The sequence below is a fragment of the Geotrypetes seraphini genome, chromosome 3 (genome assembly GCF_902459505.1).
Source record: "Geotrypetes seraphini chromosome 3, aGeoSer1.1, whole genome shotgun sequence".
Lineage (NCBI taxonomy): Eukaryota > Metazoa > Chordata > Amphibia > Gymnophiona > Dermophiidae > Geotrypetes > Geotrypetes seraphini.
In genome coordinates this window covers 404,205,884-404,219,995 of record NC_047086.1, presented here as the reverse complement: position 1 = coordinate 404,219,995, position 14,112 = coordinate 404,205,884, and positions in this window count along the sequence as shown.

Below are 14,112 nucleotides of genomic sequence, written 5' to 3'. Positions count from 1 at the left end.
TTCCTGAACATATCTTACATTAAAGCATGTGATCTCGTCCCACAATTGCACAGTTATTCATTGAGAGCAACAGCTGCGTCGATCCCTGATGCAGCCAGTTAAGTGGCGAAACGAGGCTCTTGAAGGAGGTACAATTGAGCATGGACTGTAAGCTGTGTGCAGCAGCGTGATTGAGGATCGGGTTGCTGCTGGAGGTGGAGGATAACACCGCTGGAAGATGGCGGACGCAATGCTTCAGAGCCAAGTGAAAGCTTCCCTTTTCAATGGCCCTGTGTGAGACTAACATTTTTGGGCGTGGAGTTTTTTATGCCAATAAAAAGCTTGAAATCAGTGTTGGTGCTGCCATTACAGTATAATTTGAGACTTTTTCTCCACAGTTGGTAACAAATGTGTCTCTCTTTGTGGTAATCCCACTGCTGGCTAGTAACATTTTGTTTTTCAGTTCTTTATTGAATTTTGTTACTATCTACGCTATTCTTATCCTACAATTGCAATTTAACACTCCTATCTCAAGAGATAAACACCCTATGTAAGAGCTTGGATTGGAGCTATACCAATTTAGAAACATAAAAATTGGGGCTCAGTAATTCCAGGGCAAGGTGAAATAAGAATGGAGACAAAAGACATCATTGACCAGTACCTCTCAATAAATTCAATGGCTTTGTGAATTTACCATCAATGATTTGAGCCTGAGGATAGTGGTATAAGGCCTCCACCCAACTTACAGTACAAACTGCTCTTGGATATTCATAAGTTAGGGGTCTCAAAGTCCCTCCTTGAAGGCCGTAATCCAGTCGGGTTTTCAGGATTTCCCCAATGAATATGCATGAGATCTATGTGCATGCGCTGCTTTCAATGTATATTCATTGGGGAAATCCTGAAAACCCAACTGGATTGCGGCCCTCAAGGAGGGACTTTGAGATCTCTGCCATAAGTGGTGGGGCCATAGCAAACTATCAAAGGCTTTTTCAATATCTAAACTTGCTATGACTGCCTGTGAATCTTTCCTTGAATATTCAAGCAGCGTCAAATTCAGAAGCCATACTCACGTATGAAGAAAGACTGAATAAACTGCGACTGTACTCACTTGAGGAACGAAGAGAGAGGGGAGACATGATTGAAACATTTAAGTACATCACGGGCCGTATTGAGTCGGAAGAAGATATCTTCTACCTCATGGGACCCTCGACCACCAGAGGGCATCCGCTGAAAATCAGGGGAGGGAAGTTTCATAGCGACTCCAGAAAATACTTCTTCACCGAAAAAGTGGTGGATCATTGGAACAAACTCCCACTGCAGGTGATTGAGGCCAGCAGCGTGTCAGATTTTAAGAGAAAATGGGATATTCACATGGGATCTCTAAGGGAGTGAAATCAGGGGGGCGGGTATTCGGAATGGGCAGACTTGGTGGGCTATAGCCCTTTTCTGCCGTCATTTTCTATGTTTCTATTTATATTTTTCTTCTGTCCATTTCTGGTGTTAATATGTTGAACTTTTACTATTTGCATTTTGTAATTCGCTGATTGTCCAGCTCTCGTCAGTGTGAACCGCCTAGAAGTCATCTGACTATGGCGGTATAGAAGAATAAAGTTATTATTATTATAGAGGCTTAGCGACCTGGGATAAATTCTACCTGATGTGTATTGTCACAACCAGGCGTCTACCGACCTCAGCTAGTGCTCTGAGTTGTGGCAAAAGTTCAACCCCTGCGTGTCCTCTATAACAAGACAATCCCTTCAGGACTTAATAAGGCGCTAGGCCACCGCCTAGAAGTGCATGCACATGTAAGTAATGGCATGTTCTTCTTAATAACCAGGCAACAAGTCAGAATGTCCAAAATGAACAGAAGTTTATTGAGGCCACCAGCCAAATTAGGTTGCAACAGGTTCAAGACTGGCACACAGCACGGATGAGAAACAGAACAATTTTTTATAAGTGCAAAAAGAAAACAATTCACTTTCTGAAAACTGGTCCGTTTGAATTATAGTTCTTAACAGTCTCTGGTCTCAAGGTTGACAAAACTGGCTCAGGTTAACCTCATTGAGTTAGCTAAATGAAAAATCAAAATAATACTGATATCAAAATAAATTCTTATCACAAACCAATGTATTCCTGGTTCTCCTGTAACAGGGTAGTGCTGGAGTTGAGCTGGAATAAGGTTGGTATGATAATGACAGTCTTTGCCAGTAATTCGCATTTGCACCAGATCAACAGCAATCTGAGCACAAGGCTTCAGTACGACTGAAAAATGAGGTGCTTTTCATACAGAGAACTCAGAAAAGGCTTTAGCAGCAAGCCTGCATAACTTAATCTCCCCTATCTCTGTGGCAATCACCAAGAGCTGCCTCAGCTGGACGGAGCACACTGACTGAAGCAAACGGCATACAAAAACTGTCTCCTACTTATACATTTCAAAACCAGACCTTTTCAAAAATGCTTTGGTTTTGGAATACATAAAGAAAGTTCAGCTTTTTAATATTCAGATAAGTGGGAGTGCAATTTGTCATACCAGAAAAACACAATCCTTTCTGCAGTGGCGTACCTAGCATATGTGGCACCCGGGGCCTATCATTTTTTCACACACACCTCCCCCCCTCTGTATGAAAAACATGATTTTTAGTAACAATCCACACATCACATAAGAGTGTACCTAGGAAAAGGCAGCATCTTACATATTGCAGTGAGCAGTACATCAATACACCCATTGTAAAACTAAACAAGTCAGACTAGTACAGATCAATCCTACACAGTCAATCCTAACAGAAAACCATGTCTTTTTGAACACACAGAACACAGAAAACACCTTTGCCTAGTATGTAATCACAAACTAACCCCTCCCCCTTTTATAAAACTGTAGTGTGGTTTTTAGCCACGGTGGTAACAGCTCAGATGCAAACGCTAAAAAACGCTCTACAGTTTTGTAAATGGGGAGATAGAATAAAAATACGTAGGCAAAGGTTAAACTAAAGCACCAAGAAGCTGGACTCTGCATACAATGCAACACCACAGAAACAGCTATGCATCTCCCCTAAAGCAATTTTTTTCTACCTTGTTTTTTCTGGTATCTGCTTTCCTCATCTTCTTGTCACTCTCTTCCTTTCATCCACTGTCTACCCTCTCTCTGCCCCTTCTATATGGCATCTTCTCTCCTTCTATTCACCTTCCAGAAACTTTATGCCTCCCACTTCCATCTCTCCCACACCTCCATGGTCTGGCATTTCACCCTCTCCTCTCCCTTCCCCCCCCTTCCATCAGCATCTGCCCCCTTTCTCACCCTTCACCATGCTTCCATACTACCCTGACCCCCTTTCTTACCCTTCCATACCACCCTGACCCCCCTTTCTCTCCCTTCACCACCCTTCCATACCACCCTGACCCCCTTTCTCACCCTTCACCACGCTTCCATACCACCCTGACCCCCTTTATCTCCTTCCACCACCCAACTATGCTTCTTCCTCTCTCCATTGAAATCAGCAAGGTCCCGCGATCACGACTACTGCTGCCTCTGCTCCGGAAGAGGTAAATGACATCAGAGGGGGGCTGGGCCGGCAGACGCAGGGAGTTGCGGCAAGGTCCCGCGATGACTGTTGCTGCTGGTCCACCCTCCTCCAACGTCACTTATCTCTTCCGAAGCAGCGGCAGGAGTAGTCGTCATCACGGGACCTTCGTGCACTTCAGCGCGGCTGCCGTATTTATACTCTGGAATAAATATGGTAGCCGCGCTGAGGTGCCGTTTTCAGCAACGAGCTTCCAGATCCGGCCGGCTGTGCACCCCCTTGGAGCGTGCACCTGGGGTGGACCTCCCCCCCCCCCCCCCCACCTTGGTAAGCCACTGCCTTTCTGCAGCCAACCCAACACCATAAAAGAGAATACCCACATAAACTCACACTGGCTCAGTTAGAAACATAGAAACATAGAAAGATGACGGCAGATCTGCATTGCCTCAGGGAAATCACAGACTTCAGGCAAACATTCTTGGATTTCCACAGCCTCTGGGAGCATAGCCAGACCTTCAGCTGGGTTAGGAGAAACTTCATCTACCTCCTGCATTACCCAGTCTGAGTTGTCAGCTCTTGGAGCAAACTCCTGCTGTTCTCTGAACTCTCTGTCCTTCCAGCACTTCCGGTGTTTCCAGTGCTCCCCGCTCTTACCACAACCTCTGGCAATGCATTCCCAAGCTTAACTATTCTCCGAGTGAAAAAATATTTAACTTCATCGAGTGTCTTTGTAATTTTTGACGGAGTGAAAAATCAATCCACTTGTACCCGTTCTACTCCACTCAGGATTTTGTAGACCATGGAGCGATATAGGGACATTATAACAGTCTTAATCTTGTTAACCATCCCTTTTTAATAATTCTTAGCACCCTGTTTGCTTTTTTGGCCGCCACCACACATTGAGCGGAAGGTTTTATCATATTGTCTATGATGATGCCTAGATCCTTTTCTTAGGCATTAACCCCCAAGGTGGAACCTAGCATCCGGTAACTGTGGGTTATTCTTCCCAATGTGCATCACTTTGCCTTTGTCCATCTGGCACTTGGTAGAAAAGCATTCAGTCTTTGAGCCAATATGCGGCTAAAATCTTAATAATGACCCTGGCTGTTTCGGGTCCTTATCCAGTTTCGAGAGAACAATTATATGAGCTAAATTTAGCCTGTCTTTTTTAAGTAGGGTCCAATCAAACTATTATACATATCTTGCAAGTGTTGAGCGATCAAGTCAATCAGAATTTTGTAATATTCAGGACCAAGGCCATCAGGTCCTGGAGCTTTAGTCAACTTTAAATTTTTAATAATCAGTTTAATTTCCACTTGGGAGATCAGACTGATTAACAGTTGTAGTTGAGATTCACTGAATTGCAACTAAGCAAAAAAGGAGTCTCGAGCTTGAGCGTCACAGTGCCGTTTTTGTAGGCACTGGCGGGCACCTACATTTTTTAAAATTGTTTTTAAATGATGTAGTCAATAACTGTACCAATTAAAATCAATTAAGATAGGTGGAGGTACGGCCCCCACTGCTGCCTAACTTCTGGCGTCGTTTCAAGAATCTGGGCCTATGTGCATGGAAGTAGAAGGTAAAGTCAGAATCATCAGGACGAAAGGTACGCCAAATGACTATCACCTCCAGGTGTTGCATTAGAAAATGTGTGGAAGCCATTAACAAATGATTAGTTGTTACTTTTCCCTTAATTCTTAAAGTTCATTTCTCAGAGAGGGGGGGGGGGATTTTAAGTATAACGTCTTATATAAAGTAATTTAATTACTTATTATGAAGGGGTGGGAAGGGAGGGAGATAAGAATTTTTGAATATTAAGTGATATTCTGAATGTGCAAATGTGTTTATGTATTATCACACTTATTGTATGTATAAAAATGAATAAAGATTTACAAAAAAAAGAAAATGTACTCCCTTGGATTGTGGTCTCTCCTCACAACTATCTCCTCCAATATTTGGGTATTGGGATAAATGGGCCCACCAATTCAGAAAAATAAACATTTGGCACATACACAGCACATAATACAGATCTTTGACCACAGAGCCCCCCAAACCATGAGATATCTGTCTTCCTTATCAGTAATACTTTTGTCAGTGTTAAATGACCGTTGTTTTTGAACGAGGATAGCCACCCCCGCACTGTGCGCAGTCCTGGTCACCCCATCTCAGAAAGCGTAGCAAAAGTAGAAAAGGTTCCGAGAAGAACAACAGAAATGATAAAAGAGATGAACCAGTCTCTTATAAAGCCAGGCGATACAGGTTAGGGCTCTTCAGCTTGGAGAGTTTATAAAACGAGGGGACAGGAAACCGTATTTAACTTCTCAAATACAAAGGCCAAACTAGGAAAACACCCTTCTACACTTGACAGATCACAAAACCAGCAACAATATGCAATACAGAAAAGCATCAAACTGCACACAAGAAATATCCGTCATATCAGTAAAATAACCATGCATTTGCCACACACGACAAAGCAGCAGGTAGTGCTAATCCCATTCCAAAGATCCCAAAATACTGAACAAACCAACAACATAAAAACGTCTGGCAGCAGATGAAATAATCTTCACTTCCGGACATGATGGAACATAAAACTGAGGATTAGCTGAAGAACTTAAAGTTCAAACAGGTTCATATGACAAAAACCAAGTCCTTGATGTAACTAGGCAGGTCTTTGTAAATTACTCAGTGTATTAGCATATTACAGTGTGGTATTCCTGTGGTAATGCACGGGATGTGATACACTGCAATGTGGTATTCCTGTGGTAATGCTCGGGATGTGAGACTCTGCTAAGATTTTAGAGTCAGGTTATTACGCAGAGAGCAGCAATGGATTTTTTAATCTAAATTTTGAACAATCTAGGAGTTTAAATTAAAAAATTGATTGGTACCATTTTTTGGGATGAGGGAACAACAGGAACTGATGTCAACATAGTAATCTTTTGAGATTGTTCCCATGGCTGTAGCACCATGTTTGTTAAGTTCAACGCACAAGGTCAGAGTTTTGCACTTTAAAGTATGAAGAATGATTTATTTAATTTTGCTTGATATAATGTTGTAGGGTTCATCTTTTCTGGTCCTTATATCCTGATGCAGCTTTTTGTAAAATGTTGACCACTGTTGATCGCAGCACTATTTGGAAGCCTTTCTGAAAAGATAAGTACTCCCTTGAACTTCTTTTGTTAAGCTGATTTAAGCATCATTTTGCTTGTTTTGAGAAATTGTTAAGGAGATTTTTTTGCCATTGAGGTCACTGTACAAGTCACCGAATTACACTCAGCAATAAAGTAACCTAAAATCAGAGGATTTTTTTTCCTCCTTTATTTAAGAAGTCATAAAATAATTTAAAAAATCAAAGTTGGTTCTCACACCCAGGTGTGTATTGGAGCGGGAAGAGGAGGAGAGGTCCCGATGATAGGGAGAGACCGCTGGAATTTGGAACAAATGGTGCTGCTGGACAAGGGGAAGATAAAAGGAAGGGATAATGGCTACTGATGGCAGGGGGAGCAAGGAAGGGGTGCTGTTGAACAGGGAGGAAGTAAAAGTTAGGGAGAAGCGCTACTGCTGGATAGGGGGAGCAAGGAAGAGGTGCTGCTGGACAGGGGGGAGGTAAAAGCAGGGCAGGATTAATTCATCAAGGGCCCATAGGCACACAAGTACACTGGGCCCCCTGCCCCACCCCACCATGCGCCCAGGCGGAAACAGGAAGTTGCGTTAGAGGGAAGCTTTGGGCAAGCAACACCGCTTGCAAAATTACAGTTCCCGTTGCCTTTCTTACCTGCATTGCTTGCTTGTCTTACTTTCTAGGGGGGGGGGGGAGGGTGTTGCTGATCGGGGGGGCCTGCGTTGCCAATCGGAGGGGGGGACCGCATTGCTGATCGATGCTGGAGGGGCCCATCGCCATTTGGGAAAAACAATGTTGATGCCCTCCTTCATCGGGCCTTCCTGACCATTTTGGGCCCTAGGCACGTGCCTACTGGGCCTATTGGTTAATCCTGCTCTGGATAAAAGGAAGGGATAATGGCTACTGTTGGACAGGGGGAGCAGGGAAGGGGTGCTGTTGAACAGGGGGGAGGTAAAAGTAAGGGAAAAGGCCTACTGATAGACAGTGGGAGCAGAGAAGGGGGGTGTTGCTGGACAGGGGGGAGAAAAAAAGTAAGGAAGAAGGGCTGCTAGCACAGTTAATGTAACGGGCTAAAAAACTAGTTTCTTTAATGAGACATTAACTCTTTTTTCTGAGGCCTTCCAAGTACCTACAAAGGTTGGAGTTGGAGACCACTGCCTTAGACTTATCCCAATACTTTTCTTTTATTGTCCTCTCCTCCCATCTTCTCTGTCCACTGTATAGGTCTGAAATGTACTTGTTCCCCTCCAGCTGCCTATTAAGATGTTCCATTGTGCTGAATCTGTGTTATCAAATGTTTAATGTAGTGGCTTTTGAGCTGCTCTATTTGTATTGCACATGGTGTATCGATCATTATTTGAGATAAGTCTGAGTTTATGTCACTTTGACCGCACTCAATTTTCATTGCATCGCACAGAGCTTTTTATTTTCCCAGGGGAGATTTTTTTTATGCCTATGAGGTTATTTTGCCTGAACACCTTAAGTCACTTTGGGTTTATTTTTGGTTTGTGTTGTAGATTTGTTCATTTATATTGCATTGTTTATGTGAAAGTGTTATTCAATCTAATATTTGATTTTCACTGCATCTGTGTTATTTATACTTATTTGTATTGTGCAGACATTACATTACATTAGTGATTTCTATTCCGCCATTACCTTGCGGTTCAAGGCGGATTACATAAGATTTATCAGGAGGTTATAAGAATTGTTACTTTACATAAGAATTGTCGGAACTTGAGGCGATACATGTTGGGTAATTAGAAACATTTTAGATTTGAAAGGGGTAGATGGTGTGGTAGGTGGAGATTGGGAAGGAACTGGTCGTGTTAAATCGGTTTTATGTCCCCGTATTGCCAGTGGGTTGAGGGAGGGGTTTTGGGGGTTGGGGTGGGTGGGCGGGTTGCTTTTGGGATTGGATCTGGAGGGATCCAGGCTATCAGAACACAGGCCTGGACTCTCACTGTTTTCTAGGGTCTCTTGTTGGGTGTTTGACTTTTGTTTTGTAATGGAAAAATGTGATTCCTATGCCATGAGTGTCTTTTTCTGCTCTTGTGAATAAACAGTTTATACAAAAAAAAATAGGTTTTATGTATTTTTTGAAGAGTAGGGTTTTAGTTTCTTTTTTGAAGGTTTTGTAGTCGAAGACATCATGAGCATCATATAATATTATTTATTTATTCATTCAATTTTCTATACTGAAATGACAGAGGTGATCAGTGGAGTGCCGCAGGGATCAGTCTTGGGCCCGATCCTGTTCAATATCTTTATAAGAGACTTAGCAGAAGGGCTTCGAGGTAAAATAACGTTATTTGCAAATGACGCCAAACTATGCAATGTAGTAGAAAGGAGTGCAACGATCAAAAACTCAATATCCGACAATATGACGCATGACCTACTCCTATTGGAGCGCTGGTCTAGGATCTGGCAACTAGGTTTCAATACCAAAAAATGCAAGGTCATGCACCTTGGCAACCAAAACCCATGCAGAAGTTACACCCTTAATGGCGAGATCCTAGCAAGGACTGTAGCAGAACGGGACTTAGGGGTGATCATCAGTGAAGACATGAAGACTGCCAATCAAGTGGAGCAGGCTTCATCTAAGGCTAGACAAATCATAGGGTGTATACGTAGGGGTTTCGTCAATCATAAGCCTGAAGTCATTATGCCATTGTATAGATCCATGGTGAGACCCCATCTGGAATACTGTGTACAATTCTGGAGGCCTCATTACCGCAAAGATGTGCTGAGACTGGAGTCGGTCCAGCGAATGGCCACCCGGATGGTCTCAGGACTCAAGGACCTCCCATACGAGGAACGGCTGGATAAGTTGCGGCTATACTCACTCGAGAAACGCAGAGAGAGGGGAGACATGATCGAGACGTTCAAATATCTCACGGGCCGCATCAAGGTGGAAGAAGATATCTTCTTTTTCAAAGGTCCCACGGCTACAACAGGGCATCTGTGGAAAATCAGAGGAGGGAAGCTGCACGGTGACACCAGAAAATACTTTTTCACCGAGAGAGTGGTAGATCGCTGGAATGGTCTTCCACTTCAGGTGATTGAGGCCAGCAGCGTGCCCGATTTTAAGACAAAATGGGATCGTCACGTGGGTTCTCTTCACAGAGAAAGGTAGGGGTGGGTCATTAAGGTGGGCAGACTAGATGGGCCCTGGCCCTTATCTGCCGTCTATTTCTATGTTTCTACTGTTCTCCCAGGAGAGCTCAGAACGGTTTACATGAATTTATTCAGGTACTCAAGCGTTTTTCCCTGTCTGTCCCACTGGGCTCACAATCTTTCTAATCTACCTGGAGCAATGGGGGGATAAAGTGACCTGCCCAGGGTTACAAGGAGCAGCGTGGGCTTGAACCCACAACCTCAGGGTGCTGAGGCTGTAGCTTTAACCACTGCCCCACTCTAGAAATCAAAATGTTTTAGAAGTGAGTCAAGTAAAGGACAATCAAGCCATTGTGACATCACTGATGAGGTGGGCTCTTATTGGTGGAATGAGGCATTATGATGTCACAATACCAGCTCTAGTTACCAGAAACTTTTCAGACTACTGTATTTATTTATTCAGTTTTCTCCCAGGGGAGCTCAGAACGATTTACATGAATTTATTCAGGTACTCAAGCATTTTTCCCTGTCTGTCCCGGTGGGCTCACAATCTATCTAACGTACCTGGGGCAATGGGGGGATTAAGTGGCTTGCCCAGGGTCACAAGGAGAAGTGTGGATTTGAACCCACAACCCCAGGGTTCTGAGGGTGGAGCTTTAACCACTGCGCCACTCTAGAAATCAAAATGTGGTAAAAGTGAGCCAAGTAAAGGACAATCAAGCCATTGTGACATCACTGATGAGGTTGGCTCTTATTGGTGGAATGAGGCATTATGATGTCACAATACTAGCTCTAGTTACCAGAAACTTTTCATACTATTTATTCAGTTTTCTATACTGTTCTCCTAGGGGAGCTCAGAACGGTTTACATGAGTTTATTCAGGTACTCAAGCATTTTTCCCTGTCTGTCCTGGTGGGCTCACAATCTATCAAATGGACCTGGAGCAAAGGGGGATTAAGTGACTTGCCCAGGGTCACAAGGAGCAGCGTGAGATTTGAACCCACAACCTCAGGATGGCGAGGCTGTAGCTTTAACTACTGTGCCACTGTACTAATTAATGCCTGCCTGTTAAGACGTTTTTGTGTACCGTGCTGATATCATGTTTATCATATCTATGGGCTTCCATTTACTAAGCTGCGTTAGGGCTTTAACGTGTGGAATAGCGCACGCTACACTGCCCCATGCACAAGACCTTAACGCCAGCATTCAGCTGCTGTTAGTTCTAGCCGCGTAGCGCACGGTACTTTCCTGCGTTCGTTAAAAGCGCCAGCGCACCTTAGTGAAAGGAGCCCTATGTTCTATGAATGTTCTTCCATGCTGTATATTTCTTTGATGTTAAGGTTCTCCTCTGCTTTATTGATCTGTATATTTCTGATACTCTTTCATGTCATTACTATTACTAGGATTTAATTTGCCATCTCCACGTTGACCTCATTGATTGGTTCTATTCTTTTTTTTTTTTTTTTTTTTAGTTTCATCATTACTTATATTTATTTGGTGTTAGCTCATGTCTTTTCATTAAGTATACATTGTTTATATCAAACTGTATCTCTTCATAAAGGCAGTGAATAAATCCCAATAGATAATTAAAAAGATATAAAATTTTAAAAAATGCCAATCACTAAACTGAATTGCTTTTATTACACTTTTGTTGCCTGGACATCTTATTTTTCACCTTGGTATCACTCTAAATCTTTTTCTAGGGTCTCCTTTCCATTTCCCATTTCTTCTCCAGCCTCCTGTTTTCTTTGTATAATTCTCTACATTTGTTTCTGCCATTGATCTTTAATTTTCATCTCTTTCCTTCGCTTCTAATTTTTTGCCTCTCTAGACATTCATATCCATTCTTAAAAAATTGAGAGTGGTTCGGAATACTGCTGTTCGCCTCATATTGGGTCAAAAAAATGGGAGCACATCACCCCTTTCTATCAAAAACTCCATTGGTTGCCGTTGGAATCCAGAGTCTTATTTCAGTTTTCATGCATTTGTTATAAAGTGGTTTTGGGTATGTTACCAGGTTATCTTATTCCTCATTTTAACCCTGAGTTACACTAATAAGAGTACACAAAGAGTACATCTGTTTGCATATCCCTCTATAAAATCTTGTCATTTCAGGCTACCAAATTGAATACATGGCTTGCAAAAATTATATTAGAAGCTTCCTATTATCTTGATTTTAGAAAACAGATAAAGACAACTATTCAACAGTCTGGTATCTTAATGTATCTTGTTTTTCAACTTAACACCTTCTTATCTTATCTCAAATTGTTGTATTTTACCTATATTGTATGCATTTAATCTCGTCAAGTTTTTTGATGTATTTTAATTTGATGTATTCATCTGCATTGTATGTGTTAGTCTTGATGTTGTGAACCGCCTAGAACTTGTGGTATGGCGTTATATAAAAATAAATTATTTTCATTATTCGTAATGGACCTTTTTTCATCTCAGCTACCCATCAGTTCTCCATCTCCCAACTCTCACTGCTTTCTTAGTTTCCTAATCCCTAGTCCCCCTCATGTCTGTCTTGTTTTACCCATACTCCTCTCCAGTCCTCAACTATTTCCTCTTGCACTTGTTCCATTACCTACATAGAAACATACATAAAAGCATGATGGCAAATAAAGGCCAATTGGCCCGTCCAGTTTGCCTATCCGCAGCATCCACTATCTTCTCCTCTCCATAAGAGATCCTACATGCCTGTCCCACACTTTCTTGAATTAAGACACAATATTTGTCTCTACCACCTCCACCGGTAGACTATTCCACACATCTACCACCCTTTCTGTAAAAAAATATTTCCAACGATTACACCTGAGCTTATTATCTCTTAACTTCATCCTATGTTTTATTTAAAAGCTTGATATACTACCCAGATCACGGTGGTTTACATTTTCTAAAAACCAAGTTTAAAAGTAGTAAAACAACTCTGTTAAAATAATAGGAAAAACCTAACCACATCCAGAAATATAGACATTCAACCAAAAATCCATTCATACTCCTAATATTTGTCAACATTCTTAGGGTATAATCAGGACTAACAGTAAAATGTTTTCCCTCATTTCTTGGAGATTTATGCTGAACTCCCCTCCAATCATTCTTCAGTCTTCAAACGCCATCTTAAAAATAATGTTTTTAATAGTCTTTTAAAATTTTTACAATTTACTTCTGTTCTAATTTCCTTGGGTAATGCGTTTCAAGTATTTGGTGCTAACTAGAAAACTGCCCTTTCTCTAGTGATGGCCCAATGGCCATTAATTAAATGTGGAGATGGAAGCCTAAAATCTTGCAAAGATCTTAGACATCTCATGGGTGTAGGTGGTCTGGTTCATGTTTCCATAGCGCTGGGCAAGTCACTTAATCCCCCAGGTACATTAGATAGAGTGTGAGCCTGCCAGGACATATAGGGAAAAATGCTTGAGTACCTGAATAATTTGTAATCCACATAGAATTGTAGGATATATGTATGTATGTATGTTCCAAAATATCACTCCAAAACAAAAGCGCCACAAGTGGTTGAAAGCAGCAGTTAGGACCTGCGTACTGATAGCCTGGATTTGGCGCTAAGGCCCTGAAGCAGTGGTTACCGGCCACGAAACGATCGTCGGCCTGGCCTGTTTGTGTTCAGTGGTTTTTGGCATTAATCATTCTCGGCTATATTATTTTGCTCCCATCTGCTAACTTTAAACTTGTGCGAAAGTTTTTTTGTCCATGATGCTTGGGTGGAGGAGTGTGGGTCCACCTCTCCGTTGGTCTGAGGCTTTTCTTTCGCTTAAGTAATAAGCTAGCTTTCGTGGCTTGGGTGGTGCTTTTGTTTTGGAGTGATATTTTTGAATCTTTGTACTATACCTCCCTCCATTCCTCCCTGTTTTTTGTGGTTGTATGTTTGTTCCAGCGTAACTCTAAAACGCATGGACAGATTTCAACCAAACTTGGGGCTCCTTTTACCAAGCTGCGCTAGCGGTTTTAGTGCATGCTTTGCGCACGCTACAAGGCTGTGTGTGCTAGACGCTAACACCTCCATAGAGCTGGGGTTAGTTTTTCTGTGTAGCGCAGGGGTTAGCGCACGCTAAAAATGTTACCGCAGCTTAGTAAAAGAAGCCCTTGGTATACATATCAAAAAAAATACTGTGGGGTGGGAAGGAAGTGGCATGTAAAGAATCATCGAAAAATACAGATATTGCTTTGGCTAATGGTGTGAAACTTAGGGAATGATGTCACAATCAACAGTATATAAGGAAGTGCAGGGGTGGGGTGGGGTGGTGAAGCCTAAACAGAACCTAAAAACTGAAAAATTGTGTGATATTAATCCCCAAGTGATGAAATCTCTCAGGTATCTCCAACCTCTCATATTTTCCTTCCCCATATAACCCCAATCTC